Here is a 23,077-nt window from a genome sequence, read left to right on the forward strand (position 1 = left end):
TTCTGGTGGCCGTCGATGCGAAGAGACATCATCTCTTATGTATCGACGTGTCCCATCTGTGCCATCAATAAGACCCCTCGCCACAGACCACTCGGACTCCTACATCAAGCTAAAACACCCACACGCCCCTGGGAGGACCTCTCATTGGACTTCATAGTAGAACTCCCGGTTTCCCAGGAGAAGAGGGTGATCCTAGTCACGATTGATTCTTTCACCAAGTTAGCTCATTTCGTAGCTCTCGTAGGAGTTCCTTCAGCCTCAGAGACCGCTACAGTCTTCCTTCGCGAGATAGTAAGGTTACACGGTCTACCACGGTCCATCATTTCGGACAGAGGAACGCAATTTACTTCTAAATTTTGGAACGCGCTATGTAACCAGTTGGCTATACAGAAGGCGTTATCCTCGGGATATCATCCCCAGTCCAATGGACAGACCGAAAGACTGAAGGCTAGTTTAGAACAATACCTTCGCTGTTTCTGTAACAGGGAACAGGACGACTGGGCTGCTCTGTTACCAATGGCAGAGTTCGCTTATAACAACACTTTTCATACGGCGATTAAGATGAGTCCTTTCAGGTGTACCTATGGTTATGACCCACATCATCTAGGAACCTTATCTTTCAGCAGCCAGACCACAACTCCCGCCTTGGAGAGGATGCTGAAGGATCTCAAGCGTACTCACAAGGAAGCCCTACAAACCTTGAAGGAAAGCCGCAAGAGATATAAGACCTATGCGGACACCAAACGTAATCCGGATCCTCTTTGGAAGACAGGAGATCTGGTTTGGTTATCTACGCGATATCTACCTCGCTGGGCTCATAGGGGGAAATTCACGGCACGGTACATAGGTCCCTACCCAATCCTGGCCCAGATCAATCCGGTAGCTTTCAAACTGAAGTTACCTCACTCTCTGCAGAGAGTACATCCGGTCTTTCACTCCTCTCTACTCAAGACTCATCAAAGAGACCTGTACAAGAGACCTCTGAGAAGGACGGTGTTCACTCCGCCCGAAGAACCTGAGGAATATGAGGTGGCCAGAATCGTAGATTCCCGCTACAGGGGAGGAACCCTTCAATATTTGGTCCATTGGAAGGGATTTCCTGTGGCCGAAAGATCTTGGGAACCAAGATCCCATATGCACGCTCCCAAACTTGTACAGCGATTCCATAGGTTGTACCCAGGAAGACCTGGAGGAGGCGGGTATCGAAGGGGGCATACTGTCATGCACCAGCCCTGGAGAATAGCTAGTCGATGGAAATACTACTAAGATGGCGGTCGGTTCCGTTCTATCTATGGCGGCCTGCTCCATTCTATCGGTCTAGTCATTTTCCAACATGGCCGACATAGTCTATAACCAGCGGCCCATAGCAACGCTCTGCGCGTTGTATCGTTCCCGTTACGTGCCTAGCAAGTCGTTCTCGGCGCCTTGCTTATCAGTAGTGCCTTGCGTTCAAATCCTTTACTTTCCCACCTATTCTTTCCCTACACGGGAGGTGATTTCAGGTTTTCAGGTAAGGTGATTAGGGTCTTATCTTCTGTCCTTTCTTGCACAACGCACTCTACCTAGCGTTTTCCATGTAAGTATTTTTTCTGTATTTTTCACTCAGCCGGCGCTTCAGCGTTAGTATTTCGCTGTGGGCATTTTCGACTGATCTTACTATTCGGTCCTTTTCTTACCTCTTTATTTCCTCTTTTCTTCTGTGGTTCCGTTCGTAACGCCTTCTTAGTGTTCCGGCGAACCGAGACCTCCTTCCAATCAACAACTCAGCCGATATAATCATCGAGCAAGGAGTGGACATTCATACTACATGTCCGGAGCTCTGCGGCTATAAGAATCAAGATCTCCATGTAATAGCCGGCCATCAGTGTTCCACGGACACCTGAATACTGATCGGGGTTTTTTGCCAGGAGGCTTTTTCCCCATTCTTAAGGGCGTGCTCCTCAGGTATCCCCTTGGTCTGTTATCAGCCAGATCACGGAGGCTGCCGAGGGAGCGCGTCCATACCTTCGACAAAAGAAAAAGGAGAAGAACCCCGCCGAAGGAGAAAAGGTTAAGAAGAAGAAGGCTGGAATAAAGACGGAAGAGGTCCAGGAGAAGACAGGTGAGGAGGAGTTGGGGAAGACAGAGTCGAATCGTGACACTTGTGTGCCCGATTTCTGTGTAACAAGCCGCTTACCTGAGAATGGCGACCGCTGAAGTTGGCGACCGCTGCAAGAGAAGGAACAGGGGACAGCGAGTCCTGCAAAGCGCTCAGATATTCTCAGACCTACTCTGGAGAGCATCAATGCGCATCTAAACCCCGCAATTGTTTTTGCGTATTAAAGGCACGTATAACCCTCTCACGTGGTTATGCTGCACCGCGTTAATAGGACAGCAGCAAACTCTTGAAGCAAGTGATTTTTAGTGCACGTGACTCGCACGTTTACCACATGATGATGCTACACTGCGTCGCTTAAATGTAAACAAGTCGCGCTGCCCCAGAAACAAGCATAAACGCTCGGACTAAATCGAGAGGCTTATATTGTGAAATAATTTTACATCCAGTCAGTTTATTTGATAATATGAATAACGCTGTTCAGCGTATTCATAAAATTGGTCCTATAACTCAGCGTGACTGCATGTATGGCATATATTCAGTATAAGTGAACAGTGCCTTCATGGATGGCATTGTAAATGATGTGGGCTATCCTTGGACTCATGTTTTCCACAGCTGTACCTCCAAAAGGTTTTTGTTGGGAGGCATTGAAGGTGACACAACGGCCATCCATTTATAATATATTCAATACAGGCCGACCAAACATGTATATGCCTAAACGACTGCTTGGCCCAATATATGCATACAATGCAACGCACCCAAGGATATATATGTGTGTGAGCAAATAGTGACCCAATTCATGTGTGGCAATTAGATGGGACTACAACATGTGTGCAAGGTGATAGCTCCCAAGGGTATCTGAAAGGTAGGCCAATTAGAGATGTTATGTGCCTGAATGCCAAGGTTCCAGAGTATTCAACCCCTGAGTCAATGGGCCTCATTACGAGTCTGGCGGTAACCGCGGCGGTAAAACCGCCAAACTATTTGGGCTCTTTCTTTCCTTTGACCTTTGGTGTGTGCCTATCTTCTCCATCACATCTGACCTACTTATAGCCATGATTCACACCCTCCTTGTCCAGGGACACTGATTTTTCACAGTAGCACTCCCTGCATGACGCCCATGGTTTACCCCAGATATATATATTTGGGGGCAGTCGCAGGACAACAGTAGATTATTTTATTTCTGAAACTAAGCACTGCGAAGTCATGCATTTGCACTTCCTTTACATCTTTTTTCTCTTTTTTTCTATAACCCCTTTATTTATATAGGGAATTTATGGTGTTATGTTTGTTTTGTTTGTAGACAACTATTTGTAATCTCGCGATGAAGACGTAACAAAAACAATGTTAATACGTCAAAACCGATAGAGGAACCCAGGGTAAGGCCGCTTGTGAAGATCTTTCCCCTCCTTTTCTGACCTATCCCAATTGCTGACCACTTATAAAATTCATTGTGGCCACACACTATGTGTTGTTTTGCACAAAAACGTTTTGTACAATAATTGAAGTGTTGATGAATTGTTATATTTTTTATATGTTTTTATCGTGTACTTATTGATGTTCTGTATGAATGGTTTAATGGATGTTGTATGGATGTGGATGAATGCATGAATGATCTAATAGGATGACTTTTATGGAATTATGATGTTTTTAAATGTATTCCTGCTATGTTAAATAAATAACTGCTTGAGTGCAGATTAAATCGTGATTAAACTCACAGAGAAAATGTATTAGGTATAATAAAACCCTTAATACGTCCTTTTCAAATTGTTTCCTCTGGATTTTCTTTCTGAGATAAACCATTACGCTAAAAACCTAATCTAGAGAGTGGGGTTCCCTGTGCCTTTCTGATATATAACAATGCTATTTGATGCCACTTCCTGTTTCATCAAGGGGTGAGCGGTTGTGTGCCCTCAATTCCTGAGATGTCACTTGGGAGCTGGATCAAATGACATCACTTCCCGTGATGTCATTTGAGGTTATGGGTCGTTCCGTTACCGCGGCATTTTGGTGAAATGACGTCCCTGGTAAAAGGCGAAGTACAATTTTGTGCAACCGCAAAATGTTATTTGTCCTTAAAAGGTGTACACCACTGATGGGATATGTGGTGATTGCTGGTTATTTCCAGAAGTTGGCTTGCTCAGGAAATTCAATGAGTACTGCCTGTGAACCCTCAAATGCTTTCACCTCCACAAGATCACACCATGGGCTTCATTACGAATTCGTGGTATTCTAGTGATAAATCTGCTGAAATAACATCAAACAGAATTACCGCCTACTGGTCCTGCAAATTTACTGTGGGATTACAAGTGGTGGTACGATAGTATAAGTCCCCATTTTTGGAGTCCACAGGACTCCATCAGGATTTCGGCTGAATTACCGTTGTTGGTAATTCTGCCGATTTTTTTGCAGTAAGGTGGAGGATTTACCTCCAGCTTTTTTCCGGAGGTTTCTCCTCCACCTTACAACCAAACTCATAGTACGACAGTGCAGTAATGTGGTGGCAACATGGCGGTAATGGAATTACTGAACCATTACTGCCACTTGTTACCACACTGCCGCACTCGTAATGCGGACCAATATGCTCACATACCAGGACCCCGCACAAATTTAAGACCTGCATGCAGCAATGACATGGCGACTCCTTGGTCTGTCCATAGTGAAGCACCTGCTCATACCGCTTTCCTGAACTGCACACCAATGACATCACCCCACCACCTTAAGCCACTGGAACGCCCCACTATGCCCCACCTACGCACCATTGACGCTCGGACCAGTTTAACAGATGTGCCCTTCCACCCAATGAATGACCAACTGCTGCCCACAGCATGCGTCTTATGTGGCATGTTGAAGAGGAATAAGAGAACATGTGCCCCTTTGCCTGAATGCCTCTCAACTACAAAACATTGGCCATACACCAGGGCTCCCTGAATATTCACAAGGAGCAGAGAAATAAGGATCCAATGGACACACAGTTCTCTTTGTATTGTCAAATTGATCAAACCTTTCTTACTTTAATCTTATTAATAACACATTTCATTGATCAGGCTCTTGTTTGATGAGTGCGAGCATGTAGTAATTACAGTCAGGAGTCCCTTTGCATCCAAGGAACATTTTTAATGAATGTAAAGCACGAATAGCAGATGATTAGGCAAAGCCGTGAAAGTGAAAACGCTTCACAGCACCATAATCGACAATCCAAATAATTGACATATACCACACAAATAATACACAGTTTTATTTAAACAAGGTGCTTTCAAATGCCAAATCATACAGCAATAGATCCTGAAACATCAATCAATCCTAACACATCAATCAATCCAAACGCATAAAATCCACAGAACGTAAAGAACATAGAGTTATACATGAATAATCTGCCCGCCTGTCTATCATACCAGGCCTCACCTGCATCATAAATGACAGACAATTAGGAGCTGTTGTTAAAGCGCAAGTGCTTCACAACATCATAATCAGAGACACAACTGCTTGTGATACAATGTGAAGGTTTAAGGTATGAAAAGACTGACAGACTGTAATAAGATATATGGGCTAGGGCGAAAAGGTCGAATCCCATCACTGTGAACCCGAGAATGTCGTTTTTCTTCGTCAGATGTTTTATCACAATTATAGATGGTAAGTGTATTAAATGGTCACGGGGGGCCTGGGGCTGGGAGGGTCTCCCTCCACATTTATTTGTGAAAGTGCTTCGAAATAAATGCGACATTTTCAGGGCTCGCAGAAAGAAATGCACAGTGATAACATAGAACCAGATATTTTATATTCAAAACCATGATCGTGTTGATATCTTGAATGACAAGGCCGTGCTCCATGTCAATCACAGGACAAAAGGCAGCATAGTTCCCGCCTCTCGGGTAACCAGATATAGCTCTGTAGCTACCAAAGCAATGCAGTGATGAGGAGGGACCATCGCAATCCATGTTCCCCACTGCACCCGTCTATACCCAGTTCACCAGTACCCACCGGCCAAACAGAATAATCTGTGCCATTCACAACAGTCCTCACCATCAGTCTACTGACAACAGTGAGGACATGCAGCCCCACAAACATCCTGCAAACAGTGGCAATCTTCCTCCACCAGCAGACAATAAATCTGCCAGCACATGACAACTACTGTCCCTGAACACTTTGTGTCACAACAAATTAATGCTTTGATTTGGTTGTTTGTTTATTTGATATAGCGCAAAACCAAACCCGAAGGTAGAAGGGCGCAAACATTACAAGAATACTTGAGAACTTGGTTACAGAGTGATACACAAATAAAGGCAGTAGAGACAGTATATACACGGCGCAAACATTACCGGAAAACTTGAGAACTTGGTTACTTGGATGCACAATTAAAAGGCATTATGGACAGTATTTACAAGTGTTGGTTTGGTGAGATCGTTGAGGCGAGGTGAAATAAGCAAGAGGCAAAAGGGTGAGCATGGACATCAAGTCAGAGTGTTCCGATCAGTTATGTGTCATTGGTGCGCAGCCAAGAGAGGGCCTGGCGTCTGAAGCTAGGGAAGGTTTGGTCACTTCTGAGGTTAATGGATGTAGTCATTAAGGTTTTCTATGGCACCCATTTTGGATTTCCTTGTTCTATTTCTGTCATGATGTTATATAAAAAAACAGCCTCAGCCGGAAATCATACATCTTTCTTTTTTTGCACAACATTGTACATCCGGACAAACGGTCAGAAATTAAATCCTTGGGTGGGCAAGCGGGAAGCACACTTGTATTTGCTTTTTGGTCTATGGTCTGACAAATGACTCCTTGGGCTACAGATAGGTAAAAGGCAGTGCTTAGCCCTGCCAGTATTACTGCCGAACATCTGGCTTGCATGGTAGATACCGATAATATATTTATTTGGTGATCTCTAGGGCGCCAGCGGCAAAGTAGAATTGCTTTGAAGTGCCCGATGATGAGCCATGCATGATGACTCCACTCCACTGTCAGGCAAGCGAGATAAAGGATTTTATTGTTCCAAATATATGATATGATATGATTGGTTATTTATAGCACTTAATACCCAGAGGTTTCTAAGCGCAGACCTGGGGATCAAACCTGTGTTGTTCCGCGTTGTCATATTTCCAAGGTGAGCTCATTGCCCCTGAGCTATCTTCCCGAAATGCAAATGCTATACATGCTATAATACGCGCAATAAACTATGCTGATAATGGAATTTACAAATACCACCTCCTTGGCAGATTGTCAGTGTTGTTTTTTTTGTAAACAAATGGTTGTCTATTGTCATGTCGGAGAGATCAAAACACTATTCAACACTTGAACAGATTTTTTTCACAACTCCACTGAGCCCAGGAATTGAGAAAGTGAGTGATTTTCAAAGGAAAATAAAAAGCACTTCTCAGCTTGCATGAGGGCCACAGTCCTGTAGTTGGTGCCTCACATGCCTGGGGCTGTTCCTCCTGGAGGCCAAACAAATGTCACTCACAGTCAATGCGGTTTTAAGCGTCCCCCACACTTCTTGCTCAGATGTGTCAATTCTTTCTGTTTCAGAATGCTGAGTTCTCCTTAGGGGGTCCTTCACACCGGCCAGACATGTGGGGTCTTTGCTTGCCTCAGGTGTTGCAACATCGGGCTTACATTAAGTCAGATATGACTGGGGCCATAGACCTTTAGGTACGTGCCCCCAGAATGCTGGCAGACACCTTTGCCATAGGTGTTGCCATCAAGGGACAGGCAAGGCCATTTTCGCAAGAGCTTCCTCTTACCTGCCTCTACCTCCTGGGTTAAGCCCCTTGCTGTCTTTTCTTCTCTTTCCCTCTTCTTTTTATCCTCAGTGCCCCGCAATGCTCAGGAACTCTTCACCTGACCTCCTTGCTTTTCTTCTTTCCAGCTTGGGTGATTCTGGGCATTTTACAATTTTTTTATCTCTCCTTGTCTTTCTTTCTTGGCTTAGCTCTGTTGCTTAGTTGTTTCTCTGGGTCTCTCTGTTCACCCCTTTTCCGGACTTTCTGCTCTGTCCTGCCCTCTAAGCTCTTTACTGTCCTCTTCATATTTGCTACAACTAATGTTCTCTCTTCTATTACTTCCAGACCTCTTCCAACCATTTGGCTATATCCTCTCCACGTAAAACAAAAGAGGTGATGGCTGGAAGGGTTGGAATTAATCCTAAACTTTAGCATTTCTCTGGGCAACCCTCCTGGGCATCACCCTTTGCCTGTCAAGCCATTACAAAAGGGGAAAGACCATATGCAAATCAAGCTTGGTCCTACCCCAAAAGGGGCAGTCCACCCTGAACTGCTTGGTCACATCCCTTCTGCACGAGACCACATGCAACCTCAAACATGTTTCGGCCTTGTTGGGCCTCATCAGTGAGGAGTAGCTTGGGTCTCCAGGCCCAGCAGGTACGGGTCCCACGTCTGGGTATACCTATCGCAGACTTGGGGTGACTTACACAAAACAAAAGAGGTGATGGCTGGAAGCTTTGGAATTAATACTAACCTCTGGGATTGCTCTGAGCAACCCTCCAGACCATCATTATCCCTCTGCCAAGCATTACAAAAGGGGAAAGACCATATGCAAATTAGGATTGGTCTGGGGAGGCAAAACTGGACTAAATAGCCTTGTGTCCTTGCCCTCACCCAATCTTCCAGCCTCTAAGATTAGAAAAAAGTACTTATGTCTTTCCCTCCATCCCAACAACAAAATGAATAGCCTGCTTTCACATATACTATAGTATCCTGAGACCACCTTCTCTGTACCTGATGCTCCTGTTATTCTGCCTTTGCCGCTTGTAGAGCACTCATGCATTCGTCCAGTCAGCCTTGGGCAAAGTTGCGACAATATGGTGCTTAACGTAAAGGTGCCTAAAGTACGTCATGATATATCCTAGTACTATGTGGCATGACATAATATATTGTGACATGACACATCAAAATACCATGACATGACATACTGACATAACCACGTGACATAACCTAACATGATATATCATGACCTACCACTCCCAATAAATTCATGTTTTACATCGTAATCTCTCCACTTTATAAACCCAGTGTACTCAAGTTCAGTAAACTCTTAGTTTAATTCTGAGCAATTTCAATATATTCCTTGTTTGCACAACTGCAATATAGTTTAGTCTGCAAAATCTCTTTATATTCCCTTTTGGACTAGCTCAGTATACTTCCAGTTGGGCATTTCAAATTCTCACAACCCCAAAATAATCCCTGTTTAGAAAAACCCATTACATTGTAAGGTCAAAGAACCCAGTTTGACAACCCTGATGTGCCCACGTTTTGACAACCACAATATAGAGCCAGTTTTCACACTCCTGTTATATTCAGGATTGTACAATCCAACTTAACTATTCCAGTGAAGTTCCCATTTGGTTATCCCATTAGATTCCCAGTGTGTCTAACTCTGCAGAACTACAGCTAGATAGCCAAAGCAAAAGGCGAGGTTTCACTTTATAATCCTAGTAAATTCCCAGTTTATAAAGAACAATTTCAGTGTATATTATTTGCTTGCTCAATGGCGGTATTTGTCCAGTTTGGTAATCCCAAGAAACTCCCAGTTGGACACCTGGGTCGATTATATTTTTACACTATTTCAAGCTCCAGTATACTTCCAGAATGGGAAAACCCAATACTTCCAGTTTGGGAATACCCAATACTTATCTACTTTTATTTCTTTGTGAATATTATGGTGGGGATTCGCAGTCTTTGTGAGTTTGGAACCAGCGGCCATACCGAGTGTTCAAATGCCACAAAAAGATCTATACATTAGCCAAGATATGTGCCCAAGGTGCATTTTGATTTCCGCGGTAAGACCATTAAAAAAAGAAAAATCACAAACGAGCGAATTTACATTCACAGAATGACACAGGGAGGAATCCATTCATTTTAGATCTTTCTGCCAGCGTAATGAGAAAAAAGTGTGCCGTGCATAAAATAAGGAGGAGGGTTCGGACCACATCGAGTCCACACGTGGAAAGACCTCAAAATATCATGGACATGAGTGCTAAGAAAGCACCAATGGGATTTTTGCCCAGCTACCAAGCGAACAAAACGATCCTCCATTTAAGATCCTGTTCAATTCATATCCGAATCAAGAAAATTGTAAAGGAGGAGGCAAGATTGTGTGGCAGCTGCTGTTTGAAACGTTTTGGGATGTAGTAAGCATTTACCATCAAGCTTAATTTGCTCAACGACAGCAAGAGCAGGTGCAATCAGATCAACTGGTACATACATCAGGTCACTTGCAGCCAAGCATTATTCTGATTCGATGTGCCGCACCTTTCTGTCCTATCATGTGCCACAGGAAGAAGAAGGTGAAATCTATCCTGGAAATGGGTAAAACGGAGATCTTTCAGGACTATGAGGTTGGAAATGGAACAGCAGGACCCAAAATAAACCACACTTGTCACAGTCCGAACCGATACCTTGCCCAAAGTCGAAACTCAACAACTGTTGGCATTCCAGTTCTTGAAACAGCAGACATATGCATATTGGGACTTGTAGAAACTGTGATACTGTCCACATTTTGTCTCTGAGGGTGTGGAAGTACAGGAAGAATAACATGACTGCCTCCAAAACCCCAGGGGCCCGGAGCAGGGGATCGCAAGATGATCTATACTTATGATGCTGGTCTATCAAATCCATCTTTTAGTGAGGTGAATGTCACTGCCACAGTCAAGCAGACTCACTACGAATTACTGACCCTTCAAATTCTTCCTTGTGTGAGGGAGACGTCACCACCCCAGCGAGGTGTCATGCAGATATGCTTGTATCACGCTTGTGTGATGTATATCCTTGCTGGAGTGAGAAGTCACAATCATGGCTTGTGGTTACGTGGGACAATGAAGGTGGGATGGGTTACTGATCGTAGCTGCAAGGGAATGAGTTCCTTGTGCCCAAGAACGTGAACAGAATTTAGAGCACTTGCCATCCCAGCTTGGAGGAGAGCACTGTGTCCTTGTTCTACTTGTGCATGTGTGCAAGTAACAAATCCAAGATGATGGTCGAGCCTATTATAGGCTCAATCCACCAGATGTAATGCGTGACTTGAACACAGCAGATTCACCTCAATACTCCTCAAGCTTAATTCCCTATAGCTAACTCGCTGTCCCTACAGATATTCTCTTTATCCCTACAATGCATGTTCTCCACCTAGTCGAGCGCTGGTGTATCGCCTGCTAAGGTTAGGGGATAGAAGAGAGAACTCGCCCTTTCCTCTCTCACTACTTTCCTAATGCGCTAAAAAGGTGCTCACTAATTGGAAGTCAAAAGTGCTATTTTTAATATTATTGCTTCCATTTGGTGTGACTTATTACAAAGTATAAAAGGTTGCTATCAGATGAAAACTAAATTGTTCCATATAGGTCTCAGTGTCTAGTTTTGATACTTTTGACACTAGAGTATAATTAAAAGACTTAGTAGTGCTACAGACACATTTCTGTTCTGTATGGGTTCTGGGGGTTGGATTGTCAAACCAACCCACTTTCTGTCTACCAGTTTCAGCGGATCTGGATCTGCTCTCCGCTTTCTTCAGGACTTCTCTATATCTTTTGTTTGTACAGGGAAATGATTAATAACAAAGACACTCTTGTCAGTAATTTGTCTTGTGCTCCTTCTTTTTCTGTGTGGAGGGCACCTCAATTTAGATTTCGGGACTTAATCTTCTTCATTCTTCCTGTCCCTAAAAGGGAATACATACAGAGGGGCAACTATCAATATTGTGGGTGTCTACAGAGATTTTGTCCATATTTTGACTTGTCATGGAAGGAGCGCTTACCTCTTCAGATGCAATTCTCTGAGAGGCTGTTCCTATTCGGTCATGGATTTTTTGGGTTGCATTGGTCTTCTCTTATGGCTTACATCTGTGGATAAATAGTAAATCTAGGTTTACTATAATCATGTACCCTATTTTACAGGCTTATATAGCTATGTAAGTAGTACTGGCTGGGGGCATGCTTGGTACTCACCCCCACATGATGTTCTGATATTCTCCTTGTTGGATTATGGGAACCTGGTATGTTGTTCAGGTGACCAGTGTTCCTTCAGGCAGGTGTACTGTTGAATGTCCACCTATCAGCGCCTAATTACAAAGGGTAGTGCGTCAAAGCCCCGATCTCATGTGGTTGAACACAAGAAATGCAAATGTCTCTGTATATAACATGGATATCACTAGTCAATGTGATATCACAGACAGTGATGTGTATCCAAAGTGTATTAACCGTGTTGCACATTCTCGTTAGACAGGGCATGCAATATACCTCTCTGGGTATATTGCGTGCTCTTTTTCTCACATGTCGTATAGATCTTTCGGGATAACTCCTCTCTCTTAGTCAATGGCTCAATGACTCTGCCTGTGAGTCAAATTCCTGTCTAGTTGTACAATTTGTGGCAGATTCTGGGCCAAGTTGGGATATCCGATTACCTCTGGTCCTAATGGCCATCAGATCTACCCCTTCATCTGCAACCAAAATGTCGCCATTTGAGTTGATGACTGGACGCAAGATGGTGCTTCCCCAGCATTTGCTATACAGGACCCAAGAGCAGACGTTGATCAATGCCTCCACAACTCATGAGTATGTGGAGAATTTGAGGAAACACCTCCAACATGCTTTTGCCTATGCTCAGCGGAATCTAGAAAGATCAGCTGATAGCATGAAAACTCACTATGATTTGAAAACCACCAGGAAGGAATATAAGGTGGGGGACCGGGTCTATCTATACAATTTCCAAAGGAACCAGGCCAAACAGCGAAAATGTTTGCCTACATGGAAGGGACCGTTTGAAATTATAGGCAAGATCTCCCCAGTTGCATACAAGATCCGCATCCCCAAAGGTAGTCTGGCGGAAGGGGAAGACAAGTGGGTACATATAAATCAGCTAAAGTGTTGCCATCCCAGGCACACTCTGCAGAAACTGGAGGAATCCTCTGGAATCCCAGAGGGGGCCGCTCCAGAGTAATTCAGTTCCAACCCTAAAATATCCTGCATATAGTCTCTAAAATATCATGATTCTGGTACGAAAATGTTTCCTGTTATATCTTGTTTTTAAAATAAGACTGCAAAATGTATCTGGATGTATAAAATGTATATGTTCACCACACCATTAATAGTGGTGGAAAAATGTCTAGGAATGTGTATTGCCGCTTTGCTTTATCATCCTAGGAGAGATGAAACCATGGAGACTGACCAAGGAGAACGACCCGGGGACTGGGAGCAAAGATCCCAGGGGACCAGGGGACCGCCCAATATTCCCATCAGGACAGGCGAGGAGAACCGATCGATCCAACCGGATGGAGGAAAAGATGCTGAACTGTGCCATCTTCGGAATTGGAAGAAGATGATGCGGACATACCAGCGCGTGGATCAAAACATCCTTTGCACCCGACTCCCCCTCGACTCGAAATCAAAGCGCAGTCGGGCGGGGGGGCTCGGTGGGTGTCCTGACCCACGTTTGGATATTGTGCTGCAACATTTGGTGCTGTGGGCTTAGGAAATCCAAGAGGGTGGAAAAGCCCACATTTGTGCCGGAATCCTGGAGAACCGTGCAGTTTTGCGCACAGCAAAATGGACCCCTGACCTGCCACCCACCAGTGCAAAGAAAGATGGTTCTGTTCAAAACCTGTTTTTATTAATGTCAAAAATTGCTAAGATCATGGGCCCGGGACCACCAAACAAAAATCCAACTATGGTTGAGTGTTTTACTTTACTCTACTACAGATCCACATCAATGCCATGTCAAGCAAGGATCATATACTATCAAGTAAAATCCTTTCCTTTTGAAATGTATTAATTCAAGACAGCTGTCAAAAATAGGTGCAGTACCGGCATTGGACACTGACTGGCGCTGGCGCTCTATAAATCCTGACAGGAGAGCTGTCTTGCAGAACTGTGCAGTGAACAGAAGGGGTTCTTATGTAATTAAAAGTTCAAAAGAAATGCCTTTCCTGAGAACTCTTAGCACCCCAGAGACCCACACTAGGAGGCAGGATATCACATGGCCCTGTTAATTGAGAGGGAGGGGTTTCCCCTCCAGCCTGCAGGACCCAACACAATAGTCTCTTTCAATTGAATGGGATATGCTGATTTGGCTGTGGACTGTAAACAGAGCTCTGCCTGGAAGAAGAGACATGTGATCCCTGACTCACCCAGTTCCTAAGGGCGGGCCAGACAATTTGTGTGAATTGAATTGAAGGCAAATATATGTTTTATTAAAACACTGATAACTAATTGTAACCAGATGACAGGAAAGTACAATTTGGAGATCCTTAAAATGGAATATGTACCTACAATTTGAGTCTAAACTCAATTCTGTACGATGTTCTGGGACCGAACCCCGCTATTTATTCATGTTTCAGACACTGGGTTTAAGCTAGAGACATGGAAATTTACTGGAATATGTGTAGAGAGACAGGGTACCTCTGTGTAAATTTGGGTAAAAGTTCAATATTGCGAAACCAACCAAAAAGCGCAAAATGTTGTCATTTCTTAATCCAAGCTCTTGGAAACATCAGAGTTGGAACAGAGACTACCTTATGTGATATATGATGTGTGTATGTAATTTCAACAAATTGCGTATCTGGGAAATTTGTATTTGGATCAGAAATAGATTTGTGTGCAATTTGACAAGGGGAGGATCCTCTGACCATAAACCTACCTCATCACTCTGACTCACTGCTCCCTTCTCAAATCAGGTCAAAGAGAAATCCTTGACCTATCAAATCGTGAGTGGGTTGGGCAAAGAAAGTTAGCATCCACACCCATTTTCAAAAGACAAAAAAGGAGCCACTGGAAGCCAGAGAGGGACATTCACTTTCCACTTTCTTGTGGGACGCTTTGCGGGGAGACTCCAGACTTCAAATCCATCAATCTCCAGAGACCAGAACTTTGAATCCAGACTCCAGAACTTGTAGCAGAGAGGCCTGAATCCACAAGCTGAATCCTTTTTCAGCAGGCCTCAAAATCATTTGCAAATTATTCAAACAGCCGGGCTGAGATGTCGGATTCTGGCTTAGAACACTGTGCCAAAAACACCCAGAAAGCAGAGTTGTATCGAGGACCGCAGACCGGACCCAGACCAGATTACTGTGAACAGAACCAGAGATCCAGAACAGACCAGACCAGAACCAGAGATCCAGAACCAGAGAACCAGTGCCAAAAACCGCCCAGAAGTCCAGTCCAACCTGTTGACCAGATCCGTGACGAGGCCCATTCCTTCCAAAATTAGGAGTGAGTACCCTGCTAGAACTGTGCAGAACCAATCTCTTAGCTTAAAATAATCTGATTCAAAACATTTAACCTGTCCAAAACTGCATCATAGAATCGTGTGTCCGTTCTCCGATTTTAAACCTGTAAAAGTGTCATTTTGCCATTTTAATCATTATTTCATTTCTGAAAATCTACCTTCACGAAATCGTCCGTATCTCTTGAACCGTATGTGCTAGAAACGAGATTTAACTTTCATTATAAAGCTAAGAACCGACTTCCTCTTCATTGTAATTTTTCCATAATCGCGCTCGACGCACTCGGAAAAAGGGCCGCGATTTGCGATTTGGCTCAAATTTCTTCACGTGTCAAAATAGCAGGTTCTTGCTTTCCTTTGCTGAAATTTGTTTGCAACCTGACAATCATTTATAGAGCATTGCTAAAGTGATCCTGAACATATTTGAAGTAGCTATTACCCACCCTGAATCTCTTATAGGGAATTAAAATCATTTTAAGCATATTTTCCCTTCTTTGCAAACCACATTTAGAGTATTTTGCTTGTGTTTTAAAATCATCCCTGTGATCTAAGCTTGCTAGGGGGGAACTGAACTACATTTGATTGTATTCCTGAGAACTGTGTACTTTACTTCCATCTCCTTATATTGCATAAAGGCGGGAGTGAATTGCCACAAGGGGAAAAGTGAACATATTAGCTTTTGTTGAACCCATATCAGTTTATTCCTGTGCTGCATTATTTTCCATTACTGCATTCATTGAAATCATAAAAGTATTCTCAGCTACCTTGTTCTTTCCGTACCAACTCCTAAGTAATAAAATAAGTGTGCTAGTATAACATTATCCATTGTTGATCGACATTATACTCATAAGTGTGATATCAAATATCAATTTATTATAAAGTGTGATATATATCTATTGTTTAATTTTTCAAATAAACCTTTTCAATTTGCAAAACAAACCTACTTCTTGGCTCAGTGGGGTCAGGGGGATTCCAAGAGAGGGGCGTTATACAAGGGTTCATCATCCAGATTATAACTTGTCATAAAAAGCAAAGGCAGAGTTTGATGAAGAGCGCCAGAAAGCTGGTGCCCTTCAACGGCAGAGGGACGACCTGGCGGCACAGCTGCAGGCTCTTATTCAGGAAAGGGATACCTTAGGCCAGGAAGTCTGCCACTAAAAATTCAAAAAAATCACCTGGCCCTCCAGGGGCTGGGTGACCTCCAAAAAGAGCATCAGAACTTGTTAGAGCACACCAGGAGGGTGGAAAATGCTCTGACAAGAAAGGAGCAGGCCAGTAGGGACGGTGCCCAGGAGGTAACCACCCTGCAGCAAAGACTGACCCAGTGCTCCAGGACCAATCAGGAAGCACAGGGGAAAATGAGGCTCTCTGTCAACACAATGATAGGCTCCAGCAACAGGTAGCCATGCAGGAGAGACTGATAGAGTCTAGTAAGGCCTTGGTTGAGGAACTGAAAGCCCAGGCTCTTGCATTGCAACAGGGAGCAGGGGCTGATAGAGATGAAGTTCGCTGGGAAAGGGAAACCCCTGAGCATAACTTCAGGAGCCCTAGTCCCAGAGGCCTCCACCTCTCCCAGCCCCTGGACTCTGCCACCCCCATGTCCCCTGGCGCACATGAGCACAGGGCCACAGGGATGGCAGATTACTATCCAGCCAAAAGTATGGGGCTCATAGGCCAGCACCACCCAGGAATGGAGGGGCGGGCATCCGGGTATGGGCACCCCAGCACAGTGCAATTTAGTGGGGAACCCCAGGAGAGTAGGCCCACTAAGGCACCCTGAAAACCTCTGCCCAGTTAGGTCAGTGGGGGGGTACCCATCAAATCCTGGCAGCAAGGAGGGATCTGAAGACTCCTCTGAGTGGCCCAGGACACAGGAGACCAGGTCCCCACATTCTGCCAGCCATTCCCAGGCTCGCAGAATCCAGGAAAACCTAGAAGATCAGACGGGCACCTCTAGGAGCAGTGCCTCTGAATCAGAGGATGAGTGGACCCGGGTTACCCGAACCAAAAAGGCCAATAAGGCAAAAAGGGCCTTGCTTAAGGACCCCTTAAAGCAGATCAAGGCAATAAGGAGTGTCATCACCCCTTATCACAAGAACGCCAAGTATTCTGTTTGGGAACACTTGGAGCTTTATGAGCAAATGATGGAGACTTTCCATTTGAAGGACAGCAGTGGCTGCATCCAGTACGTCAAATGGACATTCTCCCGAGAATACTCCAGTTTCTTTGCGGGGCTGGAGGACCAAAATCATTCAAGATGGTCCACCTATAGGGCGGCCATCTTGAAACATTTTTCTGTTCATAGAAATCCTCAAGAGGCTCGCAAGGCAGCCTACAATTTGCAATGTGGGGAGGATCAGGCCCCACAAGAATTTGTGCAAGAATTGAAGCATGCCTTTGTGCAGACCACAAGAAGGGTGCACAAGGACAGCAGAGAATTCATCAACACATTTTTCCATGCACTCCCCAAATACATAATGACCCAGCTCGTGAGAGATTTTCACGAGAAAAGATGTTTAGACTTGGTCATTGAGCAAGCTACCCGCATCTATGAGGTGCTGAAACCGGTGGAAAATAAGAATCAGCCCAAAAACCCCAAAACCAACAGCACCCCTGCTGCTGCCAAGGTGGCAGAGGTAAAGATTGCCCCCGTTTCAGATTTGGAGATGGGGGGGGCCTAAAAACCTGCCTGTACTGAACAATTCACAGCCCAGAAGGCCCTCGGGCCAGTCACAGACAGGGAGTCAAGGAGGTAATCCCACAAATGGGGTCCCTCGCTCCCCTGACTATGTAAGTCCCCGCTACAAGGGAAACAGACCAATCCTGGGTTATGTGTGGACTCCTCCAGCCCAAGGGGGGGGGATCCAGCCAATCACCTGACCCAGGAAACTTCCCTCCTAACTTCCCACAGGAGGGCAGAAATTCCCCAAACACTGGGCAGAACTTTTTTCCCAGGTATCCACCCAATTTCCAACCCCAAAACCATCCATCCTTCTTTCCCCAATTCCCTGAGCCCAGACAACCTAATCCAGGAGAGGGGAGGCCAAGGGTGGAGGGGTACCCAAATCTTCCCAACCCAGGGTATTACCAGAGAAGGGATAGCCACCCTTCACGGGATCAGCCCAGGGGAGCAAACAGAACCCTGTATCAGCCTGAGCGGGTTTCCCAACTTGAGCGCCAGGTTCAAAATATGGCCCGGGATCTGGGTCACATACTGAGGGCTCAACAGAACCCTCAGATGGGGGTGCCACCGCAGAATGCCCCAAACTCTGGGCCTGGTGCTCCAGAACAATGACGGGGGCAGCACCCCGATAACCCACCGGTTCCCAGGGAGGAGGCACAAGGGGAAGGGGGGTGTAAAGCCTTGGAGGAAGCTTCCTTCCCCACTTGTAAACAGCCCCTGGAAACCCAGGAACCGGAAACAAAATCTCCTGCCCCTGAAAGTCTGCCTCCCAAGGAGCAGAGGGGGATAGGAGAAACAAAGTACCCAAACAGACCCACTTTGAGGAGGAGGTACAGATCTTCCAATTTGAGGGAGAGGGATCCCAAGAGGATCCTGGGGAAAGGATCTTCTCCTTCAGAGATGGGGGAACTCCTCCCAAGGAAAAATGGGTCCCAAGGGATTCCAATCCAGACTGGGTAGATGTGGGGATTGAGCTGTCGCCGCCCATCATCCTATGCCAGAACCAACAATACCAAAAACCCCTGGTTCAAACCCATCCTGGTGACTGCCTCCAAAAAGGGGGGGGGCGGCCCAGAACCGGAACCAGGGGAACCTAAAACCGCATCAATAGACTGGGGAGATGTGGGGATTGAGCTGTCGCCGCCCATCATCCTATCCCAGAACCAACAATACCAAAAAACCCTTGTTCAAACCCATCCTGGTGACTGCCTCCAAAAAGGGGGGGGCGGCCCAGAACCGGAACCAGGGGAACCTAAAACCGCATCAATAGACTGGGTAGATGTGGGGATTGAGCTGTCGCGCCCATCATTCTATCCCAGAACCAACAATACCAAAATCCCATGGGTCAAACCCATCCTGATGACTGCCTCCAAAAAGGGGGAGGCGGCCCAGAACCGGAACCAGGGGAACCCGAAACCATTTCCAGTTGCCAACTTTTTCTTTCAGATTCCCAAAGCGCTCAACAGAATTCTGCCCAAATTTCTTCTCTCTCAATATCCAAAACCAGAAAGTTAGCCCACCAGCTGTCCAAAAATATGCATTATCTGTGCCCATTTTGAGGAGAAGGAGGGAAGATACTATGCCCCGGTACAAGTACAGAGGCAGGGTACAATTTTGGCACTGGTGGACACTGGATCCCAAACTACTCTTCTGTCCAAAAGGGCCTTTGATTAACTAAATGCAGGAAGGGGGAGAATTACCGTATTCCTCTCACCTCTCTTCCTGGACAACATCAGAACTTTGACGGGAAGGAAATTCCCATCGAGGGGACTGCAGATTTGGACATCAAAATTGGGCGACACAAGGTGAAACACCCGGTCATAGTAGTGACTCCAGAGGGCACCCCTTGTTTACTAGGGAATGACCTCCTGAGAAGGTTGTCACCCCTAATAGATTGCGTAAACAAGGTCCTCTGGACCCAGACTACCCGACCAATAAAATTAAAACAGAGTGTCAACCATGTTAGTTTAAACGGCACCTGCCACATGGTTGAACAAAAATCTGACCAAGTAGAATTTCACTTCCAGAACAACCAAATTCCAGACGTGACAGTAATAGCAATAGGACAACAGACTGGTGATGGGGGGTCCTCTCTATTTCTGAAAATCAACCTTCCTTCCAGTTTAAGGTGGTATTCCACACTGGAAGGAAATACTCTGAAATTCTTTACTAATCCACAATCAGACATTCCCACTCTGATAGTCCAGAAAGAGGTGAAATCAGCTCAGAGCCTGGCTGATTTTCAGCAAACGGGAGAGCAGTTGTTCATCCCTTTTCAGTTAAATGATGGGAAGGACTCTGCTCTCGCTCGAGTGTTTGTGAACAACGGTAAGAGCTTCATCAGCGAAGCCATGTTCCGCCAACTCCCAAAAGATCCAGCCATTCCCACATTCAGACTGATAGACAAATGGGAAATGGATCTGGAAACACCCAATTCCAAACATCTCCTGCCAAGCAGGTGTATGCTCAAAATCTCCATTGGCAACAAGAGTATAGTCCATAATTGTTGGGTCGTGCGAGACGTCACTGCCGCCTTTTACTTAGGCAGTGACATTCTCAATCGCTTTGCCATTAGTTTGGACCTAATAAACTTCAAAGCTTGGTCCCGATTAGCGGATAATCCCATGGACTTCGATGGTCCAGAAAAAGCATTTAGGTCAGCTCAATTGCTACCTTATGCAGTTGAAATTCAGATTAAGGAGGAAGTCACCATCCCAGAAAGGACCCGACAATTCTCCCTGGAAGTGAAAGTTAAAAGAGGACAAAAATTGAAAAACCCTGATGCTTATATTCATCTAAATGCTTTCCTCCAACAGAAAGGGTTGGGGGTAAACCCAACACCATTAGTCACATAGAACATGACACCATTCCAATAGAGGTCGATAATAGCGACTTAAAGAGTATTACTCTAGCCGCGGGCACCATTATTGGAATGGCAGTTGATGACCAACATTTTTCCATTGATTTAGGAAATGAACTGTTAGGACCAATCCCCAAGGACTGTTTTGACAGTGACAGTGATGACAATTCAACACCAGACAGGATCTTTACCCGGCATGGGGGGAACTTCCTGGTGTACACTTCCTGCCCTTTTGGCAAGGAAGATGTGACTTGTGACTTCAGAGGGGATGAGGTGATTTTCCAGATCCATGAGGGCTGCCTTTCCCACCTGAAGCCTCCGGTCCAAATCAGCACTCTGACCAGGGACTTCTCCACCCAGCTGGAGGAGGCCGCTAAAATAGCAAAACCAGAAGTCTTTCCAGGCTTCAGGCAGATGGTGCAAGAGAGAGTCAACCTAGCTGATGCCTGTGTGACTCTGGAACAGAAGCAAAAGTTGAAACAAGTTTTCTTGGATTTCCAAGATCTCTTTGCGGTAGACTCATATGACTGTGGTTGCACCGACATCCACACAACAACAATTCCCACAGACCCTGGCATGACTCCAGTGTTTGTGAAGCAATATTGCTTGCCTCTCACATCCATGGAGTCCCTTACTGAAATAATTAAGAACCTTGAGTCTCGGGGGATAATCCGTCCAGTACACAGCACCTTCAATAATCTGGTGCTGGGAATATTGAAGCCAAACGGCCAGTGGAGACTCTGCGCCGACCTTAGGGAGCTCAACAAACGGGTCCATACTTCCCGATGGCCTCTGTCCTACATTGACCAAGGGCTGGCCCAGATTCAGGGGTCACAGGTATTCACTGCAATAGACCTGACCAATGGATACTGGACCGTGCCTGTCAGTAGGGAGGACCAATACAAACTGGCTTTTACCTTTGGGGGCCAGCAGTACACATGGACCCGAACTCCCTTCGGATACCTCAACTCCGGCAATTAATTCAACATTTTCCTACATAAGGCCATGCCCGACCTGGGTACCAGGGGTAACCTGGCTTATGTAGATGATGTCCTCATCAAAAGTTCATCTGTGGAGGAACACATAGCGGAGATCCGTCTTGTTCTGACACAGTTGAGGGCCGTCGGAGCAAAACTTTCCTTTCAGAAAGTACAGTGGTGTAGAACCCGTGTTAGTTTCTTGGGGCATGAGATTACTCCTCAGGGTCTCTGTCCCAAGGAAAAGAAAGTGGAAGCACTTCAGAAACTGAAAGACCCCACAACTCTGCGGGAACTAAGGAGCCTCCTTGGACTGACTAATTACAGCAGAAAGTTCATTTAGGGCTACGCAGAGATCACCAGACCCCTGATTCATCTTTTGAAGGGGGGGGTCAAGTGGGAATGGGGTCCAGAACAAACCGAGGCAGTAATACAACTCAAAAGAAGCCTCTCACAAGCGCCTTGCCTAGCTTACCCTGTCAGAAACAAGGAGTTCTTCCTGGAGACAGGGTTCTCTAATACGTGCTTGACGGCAGTATTATACCAAAAGCATGACAAGGTCAATAAAGTAATCTCCTATGCGAGCAAAACTTTATCCTCTGTGGAGGAAAAATTCAACGATTGTGAGAAGGCACTCCTGGCAACGGTGTGGGCATTGAAGAATTCCCGCCCGTTCATCCAGGGGGAACACATCATAGTGGAGACTCCACACCAGCCTCTGCAATATCTCCAAAGTGACAGAATCCGGGCCGGAAATGTGAGTAATTCCCGAATTACTTCCTGGATTCTGTCAATGCAAGGCTTTCCTGTGGAGGTCAGATATGGCCAAAACAAGAAGAGTCCCCTCGCGCAAGGTCTGGCTGACCTGCATGATTGTGCCAGAGAAAACTGTCTCGAGGACGAAAGTCTAAACATCAAGGACAACATGGAGGCATACCTTAATTCCCCACACAAAGTCTTTGAAGAAGACAAGTGTGAGGGAATGCCCACTGTCTATGTGGATGGATGCTCTTACCATGTTGAAAACAACGGGGAAAAAGAACTGGTGGCCGGCGTAGGGAATGCGTGGGTGAATGAGTCTCCAGAACCCTCCACTGGGTACAAAATCGGTCCCGGAAGTAGTCAAGTAGCAGAGTTGATGGCTGTGCATCAAGCCATCCTCACTTCTGTTCAACATCAACTCCACGAACTGGTCATAATCACAGATTCGGATTATGTACGGAACGGGTTCGTGGGGCACCT

The sequence above is a fragment of the Ambystoma mexicanum genome, chromosome 5q, assembly GCF_040938575.1.
Source record: "Ambystoma mexicanum isolate Mex_15411 chromosome 5q, UKY_AmexF1_1, whole genome shotgun sequence".
NCBI classification, from domain to species: Eukaryota; Metazoa; Chordata; class Amphibia; order Caudata; family Ambystomatidae; genus Ambystoma; species Ambystoma mexicanum.